Genomic DNA, 23,834 nt, shown 5'->3' with positions numbered 1-23,834 from the left:
CCCCCCTGCTGAACTGGTCACCCCACACAACCTGCTGTTCAATAGTCTGTTCGCCCCCTGCCAGCCTGGTTGCCCCACACAGCCTGCTTTTCAGTCATTTGGTCATCCCTCACTAAACCCCCTGCCAGCCTTGTCACCCCATGCAGGCTGCTGTTTGATCGTCCATCCAGTTGTTTCAGTCGTGACGGCCCATGGCTTTTTATATATTAGGAGATTTTATATTTTTGCAGTCTTTACCAATTACTAAGAGTAAAACATAGGATAATTAATTTTTCCCAATGAGTCTCAGTTTTCCCACTAGATAAGTAGGGAGACTACCCCATAAGATTGTGAAGTGATTTAAAAGTGACAATATGTGCCTGGCCCATGTTGCTCAGTGGTTGGTTGAGCATCAATCTATGAACCTGGAGGTCATGGTTCAATTCCCGGTCAGGGCACAAGCCCAGGTTGCAGGCTTGATCCCCAGTGGGGGTGTACAAGAGGCAGCCAATTGATGTTTCTCTCTCATCCATGTTTCTGTCTCTCTCTCCCTCTCTTTCCTCTCACTAAAAAATCAATAAACATATATTTAAAAAAATAAAACAGCATTTTTTTAAAGCAAAAATAAAAGCTCACCACTTGATTAAATTTACCTAAAATAAACTCTTTCTCCAAACTGGGGCCTTTTCCCCGACACCAACCTGAGAAGAGAATGTGCTGACAGCCTTGCTGGGCAACTGGGAAAACAGGTGGCAAAGCAAGCAACACAAAGGAAAGGTTCCAAAAGAAACTTATCCTCACCTCCCAGTGTCTGGGGTGTCCGAAATCAGCAGCAATAAAGCTCAAGTGTCAGAAGCAGGAACAATTTCTTCGCCTTGAGTGAAATGTAGGCTATTTCCAATGACTGGAAATTAATGTTTTTAAAGCTGTTAAAGTCCATAATGTCGTCATTTCGGAGAATGGAACAGCCACAGGAAGTGGGCCACACAGAATGCACCTACAAAAAAAAAAAAAGGATAGAGATTCAGTCCTTGCCAAGATGTTGAAAAAAAAATTGCCTAGAAGAGGTCAACTTGATTTATGGGGGTTTTATTCTAATTTTTTTCTTTTTTTTTCTTTTTTCTCTCTTTAACTTTGCATGGCTCAGTGCAGAACAAAGAAAAACAACATATTTGGTTTATTTTTCCAGGATGTGAAATGCTTCAGCAAACAAAACTTCCAATGAATTTAATCAGGCGTTTGAAAAATTGCCCATATTGAAACCAAGGATCTTAATGTAAATTGGTAAAAATATTTTCAAACACCCTTGATAGTTATCTTCTAAACCGAATTATGATATACCACCCCAGGCTCTTGGCAAAATCCTAAGCAAACTGCAAGGAAAAAATGGCTTCAACTTCCGTATTTATGAAGTGTGTTTCCTTTTTATTTTACTTGGTTCATGGATTAGGCATTTTACTAATTTATATAAATCCCAGGTGAGAAAAGTGTGCACAGGTAAGATACTCACATGAAATGGGTCAAGCTGATAATAAAATTGAGTGGATATGAAAAGTATTGAAGTAGGCAGAGAACATTGTATGCAAACAGGTGGGGAAGATAGTTATAAAAATCATATGTAGAGAAAGCTCTAAAAGCAAAGGTTATAATTTAAAACTAATTTTTCTTTGCTTCAAAATATTTCTTGGCCTTGCATGGTTTCTCAAAAAATATTAATTTTTAATCAACTATATCTTATCTAGTCTCATTTCTTCAACAAAATTAAGCCCCTAGAATTAACAATTACATAGGGATTGGTCAGTTATGTTATTTCCCCCAATTTGGATTTTTAATTTAATTTTTTTATTATTTAAATTTTTATTGAATTTATTGGGGTGATATTGATTAATAAAAGTATATAGGTTTCAGGTGTACAATTCTATAATTATGTGTTCACCACCCCAAGTCAAATTTCCTTCCATCACCATTTATCACCCGCTTTACCCTGTTCTACTTCTCCCCACTCCTCTTTTCCTTTGGTAACCACCATATAGTTATCTGTGTCTATAAGTTTTGGGGTTTTTGCTCAATCCCTTCACCAGTCCCCATTACCCCTTCTGACAGCTGTCAGTCTGTTCTCTGTATCTATGAGTCTGTTTCTATTTTGTTAGATTCTTTTGTTCATTAGATTCCACATATAAGTGAGATCATATGGTACTTGTATTTCTCTGACTAGCTTATTTCACTTAGCATGATACTCTCTAGGTCCATCCATACTGTCACAAAAGATAAGATTTCCATCTTGTTTATGGCTGAGTCGTATTCCATTGTGTAAATGTGCCACAGGTTTTTTATCCAGTTATCTACGGATGGGCACTTGATGGCTGAGTAGTATTCCATTGTGTAAATGTGCCACAGTTTTTTTTATCCAGTTATCTACGGATGGGCACTTAGACTGTTTCCAAATCTTGGCTATTGCAGATAATGCTGAAATGAACATAAAGGTGCATATGTTTTTTCAAATTAGTGTTTCAGGTTTCAGTGAATATATTCCCAGAAATGGGATTGCTAGGTCAGAATTTTTTTTTTATTTTAAATACAACAATTTTTTAATGTATCAATCATAAAATATTCAAATTGGAAGGAATTTTAGAGATTCTATCTTTGTACTCTGTGGTGTTCTACCATTGACTTCAGTGAGTTCTCCCTAATCATTCCAGCAGATTCTGCAGTTCCACAAAGTATCTATGTTATTGAAAAGATCCAGTTACCTGTCAGTTACTTCCCTGTATGCCAAGCCTGGCAAGGTGATTTAGGGCCTTCTTCCCAGTGCATGGATTGTTCTGCAGTGACTTTAACCAGAGACTCAGCCCAGCTTGTTCCTTTCCAATGACAAGAAATGCACTACCTCGGGAGAGAGACTACTCCAATTCTAAATAACTCAAATTCCTTAACAAATAAAGTGTTTTTCCTGACTTGACTCCTAACCCCGCTTCCTGCCTACTTTTGCTCTCTTTTTCTCAAGCCTCTCCAAAGGACAGTTAGTTCTTACCGCCTCCCTTCCCATCTCCTTCTTCAGCCTACAGCCAGCTCCGTTTCCTCCATGCTGAAATCAGCGATCATTTTAAGTATGCATGTGTGTGGTTTATACATTGAAAATCAACATTTAATGAAAAATTTTAAATTAAAAAAATATATTTTAAGTATGAAGATTATACTTGAAAAATTCCAAACTGTGCTGTTGTTTTTTTATAATGCTCACTGTTAGCTCTGGTGTGGGGGAACATGCTTATTTCCTACTGTAAGGATACATATTGACATGACGTTTTTGGAAGGCAATAGGAAGCAAAGAAAACTAGAACTTTCGCTGCTCTTTGACTCAACAATCTCATTTCTGGGAATTTATCCTAGAGGTAAACTTACAAATATGTGAAGAAATATGCACTCAAGAATGTCCTTGAGGCATTGGTTGTAGTAACAACAATAACATAATAATAGCAATATACAATAAAAAAAAACAGGAAATAACCGTAATAAATGTTCACTATCAGGGGATCCGAGTAAATTAGATACAGAAAATCCATATAACAGTATATATACAGTAACTAAAAAGGATGCAATAGTTTCTGCTAATATAAGACATATCTTCAATATGTATTCTTAAGTAAACAATAAGTAATTTTAGAATAGTGTATATGGAAATGTCCCCAGTTATGTGTAAATATGTTACAGAAAGGCATGTGAATATAAGTGTATGTATACCCAAGTAGTATTTGAGGAAGGACAGTCTAGAAACTGTATTAGGTGGCAATCTCTATGGGATAGAACCAAGGTGAGGGAGTTGAAGGATGGTCTGCATTGAGAGCTTCACTATATTCTTTATCCTTCTGTGTAATTTGTATTATTTATCATGTTATGAGATCTCTTTTATAATAACAAAAAATAAAAAGCCCTCCATTTTCAAGTGTTTGACCACACATGGTATGTAAAGTATCTTGGCCTGTTGATTTGACGTTTCACATTTCCTTACCTGAAAGAGTTAGGTAACCCTCAAATGTGAACATTTCAGAGGCCTTTCCTCTTTACAGATCTTTTGTTAAATTGTTGAACAAAAGTTATACCAGCCCTGATTCCTGAGAACCTCACTGTTTACCTTTTCCAAAAAGAAAATGTACATTTATCACTACCCTTTATTTTCTATTTTGGAGCCAATTTCCTATGTGTGACAAAACATTTTCTCCAGTTCCAGAGTGACTTTTTTTTTTCCCTATGGCTTTTGATGCAGAACATTGTTCAAATCTTTTGAAAGTGAAAATAGATTACATTTTCGGCTTATCCTTCATCCACAGCCATGAATGCATATCATTTCAAGAGAATACATGATGCAGTCAACTATTATTTTCCCTTGTGTAAATGACATTACTTTCCCCACCATAGCTGAAATGTCCAGTCCCCACTTTTATTTTTAATTTTCACTAATTTTACCACCTTCATAATTTGAGAGAAAAGAAAAAGAAATTCCTATGTCCCAAATGTTCCAAGGCAGATATCCTATATAATAAAAGCCTAATATGCAAATCGACCAAACTGGAACGACTGGTTGGCTGGGGGTGGGGCCTGCAAGTGGGCAGAGCCAGGCCAGCCAAGGCAGGTGCCAGCGGGCAAAGGGAGGGGACAGCAATTGGGGGGCAGCAGTGACCAGCAGTGGTGGAGGGGTGATGTGGGGGCAAGGCTGGAGCTTCCCCCTGGTGGTCAGTGCGCTCCCACAGGGGGAACACCACTTAGCCACAAGCTGGGCTGATGGCTGATGGCTGATGAGTGCAGCAGCGGTGGCGGGAGCCTCTCCTGCCTCTGCGGCAGCGCTAAGGATGTTATCAGCCCACTAAGGCCTTTGTTGCCTCATGCTTAGACTATTAGAAGAGTTTCCCTTTACTGCTCCCCTGCCTTCTTCCTATTCTCTGTCCCCAATCATCTCACAATACTCCTGGATTAATCTTTCAAACATGGTGCTCATCTGAGTGACTGATTATTATCTCCAAGAGAAATTATAAATGTCTTAGCTGGCTACGTGAGGCCCTCCACACTCTATTTCTCACTTATCTTTCCTAGTTTATCTTTTGCTGCCCTTCAAGATCTAAGCGCCCAGCTCTGTTTAACACCTGTAAGTGCTTAATAAATGTTTATGAATGAATGAAAAAACAAAGGCGTGTTTTTTCTTACATATCCTATTCATTCTACCAGCAATGTCTTTACTCTTCTTCCATATATACAAAAATTTCTTGTAGGTCTGGTTTCTTGAAATTTACAGTGATCTCTCTACATCACAGTGATGTCAATTTCCTGTGAACAAATGGGCTTCACCCCTTCTTGGGAAGTAATAGTCCAGTAGATAATAAAAGCTCAGAGTGATCACTAAATTTCTTTAGCCTGACATAAGACAATGTGGGTTTGGGTGTTAAAAAAATAACCAAGTAAATTTGAAAACGGTTATAGGCTGGGCCTTATAGTAATATTACTGATGACCCAAATGTCTCTTTTTTATGGGTCTATGAGTCACTCCTTTCTGAGCAAAAATTTTGGCTGAAAATACAGAGGAAAAACTGTTCAAAATTGCTTACATAAAAATGTAAATTATCTGCCTGGATTTGTGGGCACTGTAGCCTTCAAATAAAAGTGTGTAGGGATATAAGTAGAATGAGTTCAAAGGAATCTTTAGATCTGTGGAGAAATGTATACTTTATTCTCTCCCCTCTCCCCCACTCCCAAGGAAACAGGACACAGCCAAACGTTTTTTTTGTTGTTGTTTTTTTTTTTTATGGATAGACTGGGGGCATGTAGTTTAGGGCCATACATTTTAAGTTTGCTTGGATTTTAAGTGAGCCATTCCACTCCCGGTGTGTCTCATTTTATAAAGATAATTATATCCTGCTCTTCCCACCAGTCCTAGAAGGAGATGCTTTGGCCTCACCCTCTGACCTTTGGCTCCCCCAGGTATTTTGATGTTTGAATGGGGATGAGAATGCTAAGGTACTCACCGCAGCTTTCATGATATACCAAACCAAAGAACGTTCCTCTCTATCAGAATTTTTAAAAATCTACCTTTGCTTATGGTAAACCCCTTACCCAGATTTTGCACCATAGGAATGACCAGGGTGCCATATAACCATACAGAAAATCATTTTTTTTTCCATCCACGGCCATCTGAAGGATCTTTCTATATTATAACTGCATTAATGTCACCACTTGCATCAAAAGTCTTATATGGCTTTCCATTTTGGACATTACTAGTACATACAAACTTCCATAATTCCAACTATTCAACTTATCATTTAAGGCTTTTCAGAATATGGTTCCCTCATGCCTGATAAGCCTCATGTCTCACTACTTTCTCACTTCATCATACCAGACTATTTGCATTCCACTAGAAACTAAATGTGTTTCATAAATCTGCTTTTAAGAATGCTATTCTCTCTATAAGAACGTATTTTTTACTAACTGCATTTTACCTGTTAAAGTCCTAGGCAACCTTCAAGTTTTAGCCCAATTATCACTTCCTTTGCAAAGCTTCCCTCAGTCCCATTACCAAAATAATTACTCCTCTGTCTCCTGATGTTTCACAAACATTTATCATGGAATTATGAGGCATATACTATTATTTTACTTAAGCCCATACAATTTGGAATCTATTTCTTACAACAACTGGGGACATACTCTAACTGATATGAATCTAAAATTTAAGAGTTGAGTCACTGGAATTTTGAAGTAAATATATACCACTTGCCATTAAATTTTATAGCGTGTGTGTGTGTGTGTGTGTGTGTGTGTGTGTGTGTGTGTTTATTGATGTTTTTAGATAGAGAGGAAGGTAGAGGGAGAAAGAGAAACATCAATGAGAGAGAAAGAAACTGAACTGGGTCTAATTAAAATTCCAAACAAAGGCCGTGGAGGTGGGTTGTATGGAGGGAGTAACCGAGAAGATGACTAGCATAGTTCTAGCTTTTTGTTTTGGTTGCCTGGTGGTAGCAGAAGAAGGTTTTAAGTTTAGCATTGGACAAGTTGAGGTTGAGGAATCTGTGTTCACCCTTGATGTGTTCATGCTGATCCCCCAAATAGCTTACTTTTAAAGCTATGGTGGGGGTGGGAAGCCAGAAATAATAAGAAGGAATAGAGAAAAATGAGTCCATATAATCCCCTCATTCATTTGTCCTGATTCTAACATTCAAGCTTTCAGGATAATAGGCTTTGAAACTACAAAAATAAATGTTAATATAAAAAGACAGAATAGTCTTCCTCCTCATAATCTTGAACATATTTCTTTCTGGCTCCCAAATGGAAGCCTCTCCAATTAGTTTTTATTCCAATTCATTTTTAGTCTAATGATAGAATAGGAGAACAGGTACTTGTTAAATATTAAGTCTTACATAAGTTATATTTTAATTTCTACAATGAAACTCCATAAATTGGTATTATTATCTCAGTTTTACAGATGAAAAACCCAAAGCCAGAGACACGAATAGACTTCCTCAAGGTCTTCTAGCTGGTAAATGGTAGAGGCTGCATATAAATCGACAACTGTCTGTTCTGAAGTCCATGCTTCTTCCATTGCAAGATGTCAGCTATTTAAGGAATATCTTGGCTCCAGAAATCAGGCTCAGGAAAACAGTTATGAGAAAACTGAAGGGTCTCTCTATTCCTGAAACTATAACATGCTCCAAAAAGCACTCCTCTACAGATGCCTGTCCAGTGTTCAAACTCATTTTCAGAAACAATCACACCTGTCTTATTTCATCCAAGAAATATGTTTAATAATATGCTGAAGTTAAATGAAAAAAACTCCCAATAAGATAATAAGTGATCAGACAGAAGAACATAATAGTTATGAAAAACTCCTTCCAAATTGATACGGAGTATCACATCTACTAGTTGGGAAATACTCCACACACCTTTCATTCAAGAGTCAGTCAACCAGCCAATACTAACTTCCAAGTCCCACCCACCCTAGAAGGATTCCTCTGTCCTGATAGAGCTAGGTGACTGCAGAGGACAGAACATTTCTCTTGGAATCCCTGTATTAAAAAATCAAAATGCCATTTAAATCCAGAATAAAGACTATTTAATACATAGATTAGATTACATGCCTTAATCAGCAGTTTCTCTTGATACTTATCCCACCCAGCAAAGCACAGCAGTACCTTGCTCATTTTCCTGGAAAACTTCAAAGTGCCCTTCACGTAACCATGGAACGATGTGAGCCATAAAAGAACTGCTTGGAAAGAAGTTTGCGTTTTCTTAATAGCCCTAACCACACTACACAGATATGTCAAAATGTAAAAGAGAACAGAACTCTTAATGCTTTGTACAATGTATACAGTTCCTGGGCTTTGATGTTTCTGTTTCTGCTCCTTTAGTGTAAAATCGTCTGGATTTTTAAAAAATCTTTTATGTCTCATTACTGACCTGTCAAACATTATTTTAACTTAAAGAGTAGCTGACGCCTTGCAGTAAACCTTGAAAATCCCCCTGTTTAAAAAAACAATCTGCCTTTATGCTCTGCATATCTAGTGTGGTTATGTTTTTATTGCAGGGAGCATGTCACAGAGAGAAATCTTAGACACAGGTTTGGATGTCAAAACGAATGGAGCCATGTAGGAGCACAGGACAGGTCTCTTGTGCTGATGCTAAGTGCCTGGTGTCTCAGGAGGGTTAAAATGAAAATTCAGAGCCTTTGAAAAGCTCAGGGATGTCAAAGGCATCTCCACATCCTTTCAGGCCCCCCTATTATACCCCCAAACTCCTCTCTTAACACCACTTTCCTATTTATGCAAGTTCACAAATTTAAAGTAATTACCTAACTCCTAAACCAATGTTTGTCTTTAAAACGAATTAAACATTTCTCTCAGGTACCATTTCATTTGGCTGGACAAAGATCACTTCCCCTCTACCACCACCACCAACTCCCACTTTTTATGTCATTGTTTTGGCAAGCACTGACTTGATTTCCCTTCCTTCCCCTCCCCGTCCCAGTTTTGTCCCCCTCCGGAACAGACTGTTTGAAGTGTTTCCCAACAGCCTCACTGAGGAGGAGGTAACAATGCACAGAAATGCTGTGTGACTTAGTGAGCTTGAAAGGTCTGGACATCAGAGGGAAGGAAGTGGGGATCTGCATAAAAGAGGTTTTCTTCATGATTGAACTGAATGGAATTGTTTGGGAGGAAGTGATACATGTTCCCATTCATGGGTGGTAGGGTTGTCCTGAAAGACAGAAGGTAGCAGGAGATACTATAATTGGACTCCCTCTCAAGTGTGTAAAAGCCACTGCATTATCATCAATGGCACTTTTTCCATTTATATCCTGCAATTGTTAGTCATGTTTATGAGACTAGTGAAGTATTAGCCTTGTATTTCTTTTGCCATTATGAGAATGTCTTTAATTAATGAATGAGCTGGAACTATAGTGTTCTGTAAGTCTTGTGTAAGATACCAAATAGCATTCATGGAGATGATGATAAATGAGGGTGCTTTTAAAACAATTCTCAATAAAGCATGTACTTTGAGTAAAAGTGCATTGATTCTTATTAGAAACCATGGGTTAATTCATGTCCACTTAAAACTTTTCTTATTTAATTTTTAGAAATCTGAAGAGAAGATTCAAAAAACTTTTTAATAGCAGTTCATGTATTTGAGTAATTTTTTTTCTAGGACATTCACTGACAAATGTCCCCTGTTTTCTAATTGCAAGAATTCATCAGACTTCAAGGTAATTTTCTCCTATTCCATCTACCTTTTCAACTTTGACAATATATTCTTACCCATCTCCTATGTAAAATCAGAAGGCTGGACAAAATGCCTTTTGAGATCCCTTTAATTTACATTTAAAATTCCAGCAATCAATTAATTAATCCATGAAGAAACAACCTTTGAGAGGGGAGTAAATCATATTTATATGCATGTTTTTTAAAAGTTTTGAGATTAGGCATTGAAATTTTCATGCATTCATTTGTTTATGCATCTCTTTAGGCTCTGAGTTATAAGTATTATAATATTCCATCCCCAAAAGGAAACACGATCTAATAAATCAGCATTCCCATATTTTTTTCGTATTATAGTTTCCCATTTCCCTTAATTCCAAAGCAATGCTTTATTACTTTTTAACTACTAATAAAGGTTTTGATTTTTTAAATGACTGCTTAAATAACTTACATATTTCTAACTATTTGAGAAACTAATTATATCCCTGGCATAACTGTGGATTGGAGAAAAATTTATATATTAGTAATTTTTCATTTAATTTTTTAATTTTTTATTTTCTTGCTATCTCTCTCTGGAACATACAACTAAGTATTCAACTACACAGACACAGATAATCCTAATATATAAAAACCCTGGGTCCATCAGGACCGGAGGCTCAACCAACCAGAAGTCAGTCCTGCAGTCAGCGCTGGGTTGCCAGGCAACCCAGCGCTGACTGCTGAGGGGGCTGCGAATCAGGCCCAGAGAGAGGCCTGAAGAGAGAAGTAGGGTCTGATCTGTAGCCTATGTGGCAGCTGTTGATCAGCACTTGCCTCTCTGTTTCTCTCCGGGTCTGGCCAGCAGCCCTGCCTCCATTTCTCTTCAGGCCTCCACTGGGGCTGCTGATCAGCCCTGCCTTTCTGATCAGGCCCCGTTGATAGGCCCAGAGACATTAACTGGCATAGAAACTGACCAATCAGAACCAAATCTGGGTGAAGTGTGAGGAGCCAATGGCTGCCTAGGAGGCGGAGCTTTTGACACTGACTGGCAGAGAAACAGACCAATCAGAACCAAATTGACTGGCAGATGAGGACAGTTGGAGGTGACCAGGCAGGCAGAGGCAGTTAGGAGCGATCAGGCCTGCAGGGAAGGGTAGTTAGGGAAGACCAGGCTTGTAGGGGAGGGTAGTTGGGGGCAAGATTAGGCCAGCAGGGGAGAGCAGTTGGAGGCGAGATCAGGCTGGCAGGGGAGCAGTTAGGGGGCGATCAGGTTGGCAGGCAGAAGGGGTTAGGGACAATTAGGCAGGCAGGCAGGCAAGCAGTTAGGAGCTAGCAGTCCCAGATTGTGAGAGGGATGTCCCAGATTGGAGAGGGTGCAGGCTGGGCTGAGGGACACCCTCCAGTGCACGAATTTCATGAACTGGGCCTCTAGTGTTGTATAGAATACCAAAGGTCCTTTTTTCGAGAGTCCCTTTCCTCTCATCTTCTTTAATGTCCATCTTCATATTTTAAATCTAAATAAATGTACCCAGGGAATTATAAATTGATTTACTTTTGCTGTCTTTCTTATAAATATGTCTGATTAGTTAATTTTATGATTATTAAGTATCAATTGCTTCTGACACAGCAACTTTACATACATCATTCTTGCATTTTTCTTTTGAAGCTCTTCTTTCACAGAAAATCACTTAGAATGTTTGTTCTTCATATGTTGTAAGTCAATAACATGCTAGTAAATTTTGTTCTCTTTTACTTCAACTGTAACCTTATTAATTTTAACACCTTTCGATTTTTACTTTTCTTTCTCTAAATCTAGATAAATTTATAGGAAATATCAAAACACTAATTTCATTTTATTTCCCAATAAAATATGAGACACCAGAGCATGCCATAAAATCCCCAGGCAAGAACTCACTGACAATGGGAAGAAGGCATTGAATGCTTTCTGTAGTCAGTAAGTGATGATGTTCTACTTTTATCTACCTTGGAGGTGGCTTTGTGCAATAAGAGAACATTGTCGAGAATGTAAAAGCAAAAAGTAAGTTTGATGAAAATAACCACAAGTTGATAGAATTTAAGATTTTAAGGAAGATTAGAAGTAAAAATAGTTAAAGAAAATTAATGTCAATTGTGGTTTCACAGCCTTGGAAAATAACATAAAAATGTACTAGGTGACATACTAGGATGATCAAACTATCAGCACTTCTGTAGAGCTGAACATGAAAACCAGAAATTTAAGAGCCTGAAGACTAGGTTCCCATGTCTTCTCAGAGCCTGGTCCCTTACATCGCTGTGCTGCTGGTGCTGCTTTGTATCCAGTACAGCAAACAGTCACAACTCCCGACATAATTAAAGCACAACCTTTTTTTTTCTGTGTATTCAGTGGTGGTGATATTCTCCTGACCTTGATGAGACCTCAAGAAATTACATACCTTTAATGATAATGTCAGGTAATAACAGTCTTAACATCACTGGAAGTTCCAAACAGAGGTTCAATTTGGTAAGTGAAATGTCAAATCCTATGCATGTAATTGTAAAATTCAGGAAGTGTGAAATTCTTCTTTCCAGCTGGCTAGAAGCTGTGGAGTCTGTTATGGATCAGATGGTCAGATTTTTCTTTGCTGCCCCCTTTCCCCTCACAAACTTGAACCCTCCTCTTTGGCTCCTCAGGTTGTCCACTCCTCCCAGACTGTTGCAGGTAGGGTTTCTCACCCTCCCCTCTCAAGAGGATTCAAAACGAGTTTTCTGCTAAATGGGGAGCCCACCCTTGGTTCACTATTTGCACCACACTCACTAGAAGTGGACTATTATGCAAATAGAATGTGTACCCCTCTCTCTGGCATGAATTATACATCCTCTAATGATGCTGCTTAACCACAGGGAACATATTTTAAGCTTTAGAATGGCCGCATAGAAGCCACAATCACTAGGCTTGAGGTGAAGGAGGTAGCACCCCACCCCTCCTTTTGGGGAGTACATGTGGACCCACAACCAGCAACAGCATTCTTTTTCATATCCCTCAAAGGTTTTAACACTGTCTAACTTGTCTAACTCACCTATTTGGAGAGTTGTTCCTCATATCCTAACACATTAGAAATTTACATATATTGTGCCTTGACACCTTGATCAAAATATAAATTTTTACCTTCAATTACAAAGCCACAAACAGAGCTTCTGTCTCTGGAAGCCTGCTCATTGGGTTCAGTCAGTTTACGTGGAAGGAGCAGTGTTTGTTAATGGTTATAGACCAGAGTTAGAAAACCCAAGCTGCGATAGCCAGGAACATGGGTGAACAACTCTACGCAGGTGGGAGCGCAGCAGAGTAGGAGAAGGTGCTTATTCAGAGGGACAGATGCCGCTCGGCCATTGTGAGTGAGTGCGGATATCAGCATTTATAATTTTTCAAGAAAAGTTGAAATTCCAGATTTTTATGTTCATTGTGGGCTTAAAATGTTGTTGTACGAACTTTGTTCAGGCTTCATATTAAAAGCTTAGTGGGCCAGAGTCTGATAGAAGACCAGTGGTTTGTGATCTCTGTGATAGGCAGTGCCCTCAATTATGCCCAGCTGTCATTCACATTCAGGCGTTTGGTGACTAGGTGCTCAGGTGAGAGTAAGACAGCTGAGCAACTCAAACTCCTACTCTATCCTGACAACAAAGCTCAATGTAGAAAGGGGGTAGTCACTTTCTGAATAATACGGACAATTAAGACACTGCAAGACTGGAGGCGGGTGGGTAAATGTACTTTTGTTGGGAGCTATTTTTTACTTTCCTTGTGTATTTACAAACAACCAGATGAATAAAAGAAGCAGAACAGGTTTCCTTTCATCACATTAATCCTAGACTAAGCATACTCCTCTTCCTGGTTTGCTTTGTTCAAGTATTGGTGGTGATATAAATGTTGAAGGTCATTATCTACCAGGGAGATTAATCCCCAATGGGTAGTTGCATGTGCAACCTAAATTTAAAACACTTTTTTTTAGATGCTTTGAACCAATGAGCTCAAGCTGCTGATTCTCAGATGCCATCCCAAGAACTTCAAATGGAATATTATATTATGTACAGAGATAGACCTCCACACTCGATACCTCCCTCACCTGCCCCCCATACACACACACTTGGGGGGGGACTATGTTTCCAGCAATGCTGCATAAGTTATGGTTACAGGGGACTAAGTTTACTATTCTGTCTACTTGTGTTTATGTTTAACAATAAAAATGTTGCAAGTGCAGTAGAGACCTGGTTATAACAAGGTCTACCAATGCAATCAGAATATTAGATTTTTTGACAGAAGTAATTATTTGTAGATGAACTCATCACATCATAATTATCTTGCCATGAAAATTGCATTGAATATCTAATGTTAAAACATTGCCCCAAAACAAATGTTGGTACAGTCCCTCACTTTCTATTGGTTTGCAATTCAATGGACTCCAAGAAACTTGAGTTTTGCTGTGTTTTGGTTTACTATTAACTGTGTAGACAAGAAGAATAGTTCGATAAAAATGTTAAGTGTGTCCTAACCGGTTTGGCTCAGTGGATAGAGCGTCGGTCTGTTGACTGAAGGGTCCCAGGTCCAATTCTGGTCAAGGGCATGTACCTTGGTTGCGGGCACATCCCCAGTGGGTGGTATGCAGAAGGCAGCTGATCAATGTTTCTAACTCTCTATCCCTCTCCCTTCCTCTCTGTAAAACATCAATAAAATATATTTTAAAAAATGTTAAGTGTATTCCTTACTGTCTATCTAACTTATCATTGCTTAAAATTCAGGATAGCACCTAGGAAAAAGTGGGAACTCTAAAATGTTTATTAAATAAGGTGATTATATACTAGCTGAAGTAGAATACTAATATTATATAGATCCCTTATTTCAGGTTAGGTTGAGGTTAGGGTGTGGGGAAAGTATATCTTGGGGTTGTTGATAACATACTTTGAAAGTTACCTAAGTACCACATACATATAGATGCATATCTAATGGAGACATGTGAACATATGTAAAAGAGTTTATTTGCGTACTTAGCTGTAGAGTTAAAATTTGTTGAGATATATTTAATTACAACATAAATTCAAATTGTTTAAAGCCCAAAGCTTCAGTCTATGCAATCTATATGTTCTAGTTTATGGCACTGAACTTGCAACATTGAGGAAACCACTCCACATCAGAATGACACATACCTAAATCATAAACTAAAAGTTTATATCTCCATTTCTACAGGTTTTAAATAGGTTTCAATGAAGTAAACAAGCAAACAAACAAACAAAAAACAGCTTGGGTGGCTGTTGCAGAGCAAAAATGGCTGGTTAAAACATTTCATTCTGCCAGGCTGGTGTGGCTCAATGGTTGAGCATCCATCTATGAACTAGGAAGTCATGGTTTGGGACCATGCCCGGGTTGTGGGCTCAATCCCCAGTAGGAGGCATGCAAGAGGCAGCCAATCAATGATTCTCTCTCATTATTGATGTTTCTATCTCTCTCGCCCTCTCCCTTCCTCTCTGAAATCAATTTTAAAAAGGAAGAAAAAATATTTCATTCTTACAGTTTCTTCAGATTTGAGATATTGAAGGGAAAGATAGTTTTACTAACGTCAGAAAATGAAAAGGAAGAAACTCTAGCCAAGGCATTGTCACATTAAAGACAGACCCAAGCCCTCTTGATTTCTTCCAGTTTTTCCTTCAAACTAAGTAAAGATGCCGTACTTGCTTTAAGATGTCCCCCTACTTTAAGACCTGTTTCATATAAGAGCCAGAATATTTGGGAAACTCCTAGAAACTCATCTTCATTAGCAGCAGCTTGAAGAAATAAGGAAATGCCCATGATAGCATAGTATTTAAAAGTCATGAACAGGAGAGATATTCAAGAAAGTCTCCTTAGCAAGCATTCTAGGAAGGAATATAAATATTTGCTAAAATAAAAACACATTTTCCAGAAAGACCTTTTCCACTTCAGGAGGAAAACATATGTTTATGGTAAAACATAAGAGCCAAGAATTTTACCAATAGACTTTTCATTAAGGAAATTGGTGTTTTATTGACACCCAAAAAAATATTGTGGATGGGCAATAATTTCTACTGGACTGTGTCCTGAGTTGTGGTCCTCTAATTCATTCATGAAGAAAAACTTCAATATAAATTAGATGTTGACATCTGGTATCTTGTAGGTCCTCATTCAAAGGTAGCATAAATAAGGCAAACATGGCAAGTCTCTGTTCAAAAGAAACAATAACACTCTATGATCTTTATGGCATTCTCCTTCCAAGACTTCAAAGCCTCTGATAAGTAATATGTCATGCACCATTCCATGGGCAGGAGACAGATAAGGCAAAAAATACCATTCTCCTTACTTCACAGGAATAGAATCTGAAAAGATGAAAAGGAAAGTAACTCCAAACCAGGCTCCTCTTCAGTAAAAAAAAACACACCATATAAATCTAACAGGATGCATCCAACCACAACTACTAGTACGTGCTTAATTTAAGCAAAACTACGTGATTTCTTATTTACTTTGATAATTTTGGCAAAATCAAATTGTTTCCTTGAATTTCCATTTTCCTTATAGCTTCCTTCTCCAATTCAGCCTCCAGACTGCCTAATTCATTCATTTTCTCAATTAAAATCTTTAGTGGATTCACATGGTCTGCACTATATTAACTAAAGAATCCTCTGGGTTGGATTCTTCAATGTATTACACTCTTCATTCATTCATTAATGCATTTATTCAACACATTTCTCCCTACCACATTCCCTACACTCTGACCATACTAAGAATAGAGGTTCGGTGCATGAAAATTCATGCACTGGAGGGGGGTTCCCTCAGCCTGGCCTGCCCCCTCTCACAGTCCAGGATCCCTCAGGAGCAGGAGGCGACCCAGTGATCAGGGGAAGGCAACGCCCACATCACACCTCTGCTGCTGCCACTGCCAGCAGCGCAAGCCTTGGCCGGACCTAGTTACCTGAGCCTCGGCTGGCCCTGGGCAACTGGGCAGCTGCCATCGGTGGCTTGCCTGTGCCTCGGTCCAGCCCTGGGCGGCTGGGCAGCTGCCATCAGTGGCTTGTCTGTGCCTTGGTCCAGCCCTGGGCGGCTGGGCAACCACCATCCAAGGCTTGCCTGCACCTCGGCTGGCCCTGCTTGCCTGAGCCTCAGTCAGTGGCGGGTGCAGGAGGACCCAAGGCCCCAGCAGGGCTGACGGGACTGGGTGCCACCATCTTGTAAGGGTGTGATGGTCAATTAGCATATTCCCTCTTTATTATATAGGATGTTCAATATCACTTGCACAACTTGATAGATTTTCATATTTTCTTATTTTGTTTCTCCTACTGGAACTGCTTTTACTCTTGTTCATCTGACAAAAGGAAATTCTAACTCAGCCCTAGCTGGTTTGGTTTAGTGGACAGAGCATCAGCCTGCATACTGAGGGGTCTCAGGTTCGATTCCAGTCAAGGGCACATGCCCGGGTTGTGGGCTCGATCCCCAGTAGGGGGCGTATAGGAGGCAGCCAATCAATTATTCTCTCCCTCTCCCGTCCTCTCTGAAATCAATAAAAATATTTTTTAAAAAGGAAAAAAAAATTCTAATTCATATCATGATGAAATTCACATATTTTGTCCTTTGTGATTCAATTCTTGAGTCACCTAAGAAAACAAATCATTTCTTCCTCTGTGCTTTTACAACAACTTATTCATATCATCAGTATAGTACTTACTGCACTAGAATTAGTTAAAGATATTTGTTTCTTTTACTGGATGTCAGGGACCATCACTTATTCATGTCTGTTAACTTATGTGCCCAGAATGTTACTTGGAAACTCAATGAACATTTGTTAAATTGAAATAAATTAGTTACAGATACTTTAAAAACCCACTATTGTTTCAACATTAAGATTTTTGAAGTCACTAGTGTACTAGAAGGTGTGAGCATTCACAGCATGTAAAGAAAAGAGGTCTCAACTTGAATTTGCTTATAATTACAAGAGAAGGGAAGACAAGTAGATATCACTAATGCAATTCTACATCCAATGTAGTAGTTATGTTGAAACCTGATTCAAATAAAGGCCCCTTTCTTACTATTATTCCCTGTTGTCCATTAAAAACATTTTCATACATAAAGAGAAGGATTACAGTCAACAGGGGTGGGAATAGGGGCTGGGGCTCTGGAGCGTGGATTGATTGAACCAAAAAGAAAAAAAAATAGAGGAAAAAACACATGAACATGGACAACAGTATGGTGGTTGCTGGTGGGGAGGGCAAGAAGAGGCCGTGGAGGAGAGTATAGGGGGCATAAATGTTGCTGAACAGAGACTTGACTTGGGGTGGTAAATATGCAATACAGTGTACAGATGATGTGTTGTAGAATTGTTCACCTGTATAATTTTGTTAACCAGTGTCACGCCAATAAATTCAATTAAAAAAATTTAAAAAGAAATATTCTATATTCTTTTGAGGATATCATCATTCTTTCTAAATTAATAATCTCTTTGTACCAAATGAAATATCTGTCAAGTTTTAGCATTTATATTGAGGCTCTCTGCTCTAAATAATGCTGGCACACAATTATCAATATAGACATTATGACTTATCTATGTGCTTCTTATTGATGAATTTATAGTTAGGCAGGATTAACAATCTTTAGTATATAATTGATCTGAGACACTGAGATGTTTGTAAGAGTACAAAACTACAATTCAAACAATTTTGAATTTCTAAATGAATCTTAATGATTAGACCACTAAATATTATTCATCCAATTAGAGAGGAAAGGATGGTTATATGCTTTGAGAGTGGATTTGACTTTGAACCAGAGTTAACTCTTTCAAACAAGTTTTTAGTGGTGAATAGAACAAATAAATTTGTAAGCTAGTTGACTCCCACTGACTGTCCTATGGAATTCCATCTATCATAATGCTGGTCCATATGCAAATATTGTATATAGCATGTAGTCCAAAATGAAGTAAATGGATTAATGTGACCTTCCCTTGTGATGCAAATGGGACAATTGATAGAATTAATTGACCTTTTAAACTCTATGTAGTGACATAAGTTACTGAGCATCTCTGACTTTAATGCTGAACTTTATTTGTCAACATGCCAATGATATAACCATATTTGAATCAGGAGCATGCCAGGTCATTTCTGTAAGAAAGCACATAATGTACTGTAGTAGGATACAAGGAGGATTGGCTCACTTATCTTTATATATAAACAATAGAATTTCCTTAGAAAAATAGGATGCAATGCGAGTGATGTGCTCTGTTATGTAATGAATGCTTAATCATGGAAACCATAAAAGTTTTACTCTATTGGAACATGTTGAGTTTCAAAGTCAAGGAAGGAAGAATAAAATGGTATATAGAGCTGTGCAGTTACATTTTAGAGACAGCATAGAAAAAGAAGTACATCTCAAAAGAGAACTCAAAAAAAGTGATGATTTCTGAGTCTTTCCATGTTTCCAGAAGAACATTACAAAAATTTGTTCTACACAAACAAAATTCACTGAGAAGATCAAGAGGGTGAAATGAAGCATCTCACAGGCAGGCATTCTCAATCTGCTTAGTAAATCCGCTATTTTTGCAAATCTACTGGGATCTCCAGAACATGAGTAGCCCATCCTAGATTTAGTAAACACAGAATGATAGAATCTATCTTGTATATATTTATATTTGCACTACCTTTGAAGAAAATGCAATTTTTTTCAGAGTCCCACTCATGCACTTACCTCTTTTGACTCGTTTAAGACAGGTTTGTATTAGCAGGAAAAAAGTTCATTCTTAGTAAGTACAATCACATATCCTTAAAATAAGTTCACTACTCAAGTAATCTTATGGGCAAAAGAGGACACATAATTGCCTGAAAGAAAAAACATTTTGCATAACTTATTACACTAAAGAAGTGGTATGTGTAAAATGTATAAGCAACACAAAATGATGCATTTAGAGTCAGAGCATAACACATTTTTGTATCTTATAAATTTCCTATTCAACAGAACAAACATGAACTTATTTTTTAGTTCTTCCATGTCTGTAGTGGTTTTGAAAAATGAGTTTGTCTACCTCAGTAATGGTCACAATTATTTGCAAGGTTTTACTTCTGTCATATCTCTCACAGTTGCTAAAATTTACTTCCTTCTATGAAAAATTATTTTGGTACAATTTACATGTATCCCAACATTTATTGATATTTTGTTATCATTAAATGACTACAACAAATGGAAAATAAGAAAGAAGAAGCATTCCATTTCTTACACAGTCACTCAGAACACTTTAACTTGAATTCTTTGCTCCATCAACAGAACAATAGCATTTCTTAGGCTTGAAAAACAAAAATATTTAGATCTGCAGCAAAAGAGTTTCAAAGTCACAGATTTTCTAAAAAATATATTATTAATTATATATTCTATCTCAAGCTCCATGCTGATTTTCTCCTTGACAAACTACAGATAAATACTTATTGGGTCAATATTTTATATAAGAAATTATAGGTTTGCAGAAAGATTATTCTACTATGGACCAGTGTTACAAACTTGGTTAAATCTTGTCCTTGCCAAAGCCTATTTGTGACAATATCTTCTATAATGGCACACATTTGTTGACTTTTATTCAACCCTTTACTGTAAGCAAAAAATTAATGATCAATATTGGCTGCGTGATTTCACCTACTGGGAGAATTATATCTGTTCTGGGAAAATAAGGATTGAAAGAAATGGTATATTAACTATTCACATAATTTTAAAGAACATAAAAATTTCAGTGTTCTAATTTCACCCATTTTATTTCTACATATTTCATTGATTTATTTGGTCAACACAACATTCAGAATATAATGTTCCTTCTATATTACATGCTACGGACATGACTATGTCACTAACTATGAGGACTCTTAAGGGAAAATTGGTTCAGCTTGCTAACCATTATCAGAAAAGATTGCTTAAAGTTATTTACTTTAAAACCAAAATCATTTGGATCAATTATCTTTCAAAATGTAATGAATTATATCAACACCATATAACAAGGTAATTTAGACTTAAGAATATATTCGTAACTATTTCATCCAGACAGATTCAAGAAAGAAATTGTTTTCTTAAAACTAGAAGTGAAGTCCTGTTGGTGTGGCTCAGTTGGTTGACGGTCAGCTTATCCACCAGGAGGCTGCTGGATCAATTCCCTATCAGGGCATCTGCCCAATCTGTGGGATGTTTCTCTCTCTCTCTCTCTATCACCCTTCTTCTCTCTAAAATCAATAAAAACATATTTTTTAAAAAAACTACAAGTGTATTTGTTGAAAATTTTTTCCTATAGCCATAGGGGGATAACTTATGCTTTGAAAATGTTCTAGTCTAAATGATCTTAGTCATACTTTTGATGAAGAACTTTGGAGACCTAATAATACATGTGTTCATATGCTGAAATAGACTCAGAAATTGTTTCTTAAGTAAACTCATGGACCTGACTATACTGTTAGCCCAGCTTGATGTGGTAATTGGTTGGACTTATATTCAAGAAGAAGTGTTGATTTTTTATCTTATTTTCACAGGAGGGTGTCAATCTTTCTGTTCATTTAGTTGATATTTAAAATGCAGAATATGTCCTTAATCAGTAAGAAGGAATTGTTTATTGTCAGAGGATATACTTTCAAACTGCTTGCCTGCTAAGTTCTATCAAAAGGCTTTTGAACGGAATTTCATTTCTGGAGATTGTTTTGAAAAAAAATGAAATGCATGTTTCTCCCTAAGCATCCTCATTTTTAAAAATTTGCACCTGAAGTTATACTCATTGATTCAAGATAGAGGAGAGGGAGAGAGAGAGAGAGAGAGAGAGAGAGAGAGAGAGAGAGAGAGAGAGAGAGAGAAAGAGAGAGAAACATCAATGTGCAAAAGAACATTGATTGGCTGCCTTTTGTACGTGCCCCAACCGGAGATAGAACCCACAACCTAGGTATGTGCCTTGACTGAGAATCGAACCCACAGCCTTTTGTTATATGAGGTGATGCTCCAACCAACTGAGCCAAACTGGCCAGGACTAAATATCCTTATTTTTAACCCTCAAATCATGCTGTCCCATCAAAAAACTGCATATTTAGACCATATTTTCTTTGCACCTGGCAAGATATTTTCTTTGTTGTACTTTGACATTATTCCTTTTGCTTGCATTATGGATGCCCTAAAAAATGTTTTATGAAATGGATTACTATAGTTATGTAATAATGCTATTAAAATGCCATTCACTATGTAACTCAGAATCCCCTATACCAGTGGTCAGCAAACCGAGGCTCGCAAGCCACATGCGGCTCTTTGGCCCCTTGAGTGTGGCTCTTCCACAAAATACCATGTGCCGGCGCGCAAGTACAGTGCAATTGAAACTTCCTGGCCCATCCGCAGAAGTCGGTTTTCGGCCTGGGCGAGTCTATTTTGAAGAAGTGGTGTTAGAAGAAGTGGGGGGTGTTGGTCAGTCGGGTGACAGGGGACTCTGAGCAGGCAGGCCGCGGGATACACAGGGCGGGGGAGGTACATTGTTTTGAGGTATGTTCGCTGAGGTTGACCCCTTCCAACTCTCCTATCCACACTCGTCTATCTGAAATATCTGAAACAAGTATACAAGACGAGTGTGGATGAGAGAGTTGGAAGGGGTCGACCTCAGCGAACGTACCTCAATCAGATTGAGGACGTTTTTAGCAAAGGCCAGCATAGGAGTACCCTAATTAAGTTAATAACAATGTACCTACCTATGTAGTTTAAGTTTAAAAAATTTGGCTCTCAAAAGAAATTTCAATCGTTGTACTGTTGATATTTGGCTCTGTTGACTAATGAATTTGCCGACCACTGCCCTATACAAAGACTCACTCAATACCCGGCCTTTGTATTTGAACTTATAAACAATTAATGTGTTTTCTCCTTAAGTGATAATATGATTCCTGTAAACTGATCACAGCTCCTTTTGCTTCAACTACCAAAAAGTTAATGAGTTACATTTATTAATTAAAAGTTGTGACTATTAAAATCTTTATAGTATGAATTTCTTAATTCTATTTTTTTAAATTTTCTCTTCTATATTTTTATGGCCTTAACATTTTAATTTATGCAGGTATTTCTGGGTTTTGTGTACATCACTGACATTCCAAAGCATTTTATTGAACAAGATAGGTCCTATCTAAAGAGAAAGAAAAATAAACAGAAAAATAAACAGATATCTCACTATATTGTAAAAGATACTGAAAAAAAATATGAAGGAGATAGGTGGGATAAAGTGGTGATGTAAAAATCATTAGAGCACTAAAGGTGACTAAAATATAGGTAGTAATTAGTTAAATTAGAAGTGAAGAATATTGAGAAAAACATATAGTAAGATTGAAGGAGACTCTGACAAAAAGATGAAAAGAAATACAGATCAGAATGTAGTAAATGAGACTATAAACCAAACCGCAGAAGTCTGCAGGCAGGACAAGAATAAATTGAGGACAGTACTTTGGCAAACACAGCAGCAACAAAATCATTCAAGCAATGTGCCTGCTAAGCAATCACACTGCTACTGTGCATTATTGATGCAATCATCAAGGGAAACCAAAACCAGGTCAGGTCACCATCCTTCATGTCATCAGGTACATAGGTTGATTTTAACGGATGTTATATTCACATCAGTTCTTAACACATCACCAAACATTTAAAATACAGTTGATAGAAAGTTACTCTTACTTAATATTCTCAAATCCAGGAACTCACTTAGTTAAGCAATAAATTCAAATCCAATGAACATAGTTTCCCTCTTGGAATGCTTTGAAAAGTGACCCCCAGCAGAATTCAAAAGAATGAGGCAGGGTTGCCAGAGGAGACCTTGGAGGGAAGGGAAGGATGGTGATGAGCCCTTCCTGAGGCTGATTGAGGTAGCCAGTGCTTCTTTATCATGTGCTCTCCCCAAATAATGCATTTGCATTTCCCTTTCCCTCTCAATAGCTAACTTCTGTGAAGCCTTTCAGTCAGATACCGAACTGCTAGAGCAGTGGTTGTAGAGCAGCCTTGGGCAAACTACGGGCCCGCGGGCCTGATCCGGCCCGTTCGGCTGTTCTATCTGGCCCGCGGAGCCGAAAGAGCGGAGGGTTCTCTTGCTCTCCCCTCCGCTCCTTCACCAGCAGCAGTGTTAACATGGCAACGTCGGGAAACACGGC

Source organism: Myotis brandtii, unplaced genomic scaffold (genome assembly GCF_000412655.1).
Source record: "Myotis brandtii unplaced genomic scaffold, ASM41265v1 scaffold38, whole genome shotgun sequence".
NCBI classification, from domain to species: Eukaryota; Metazoa; Chordata; class Mammalia; order Chiroptera; family Vespertilionidae; genus Myotis; species Myotis brandtii.
The sequence above is the reverse complement of the archived record's forward strand: the minus strand, read 5'-3'. Positions refer to the sequence as shown.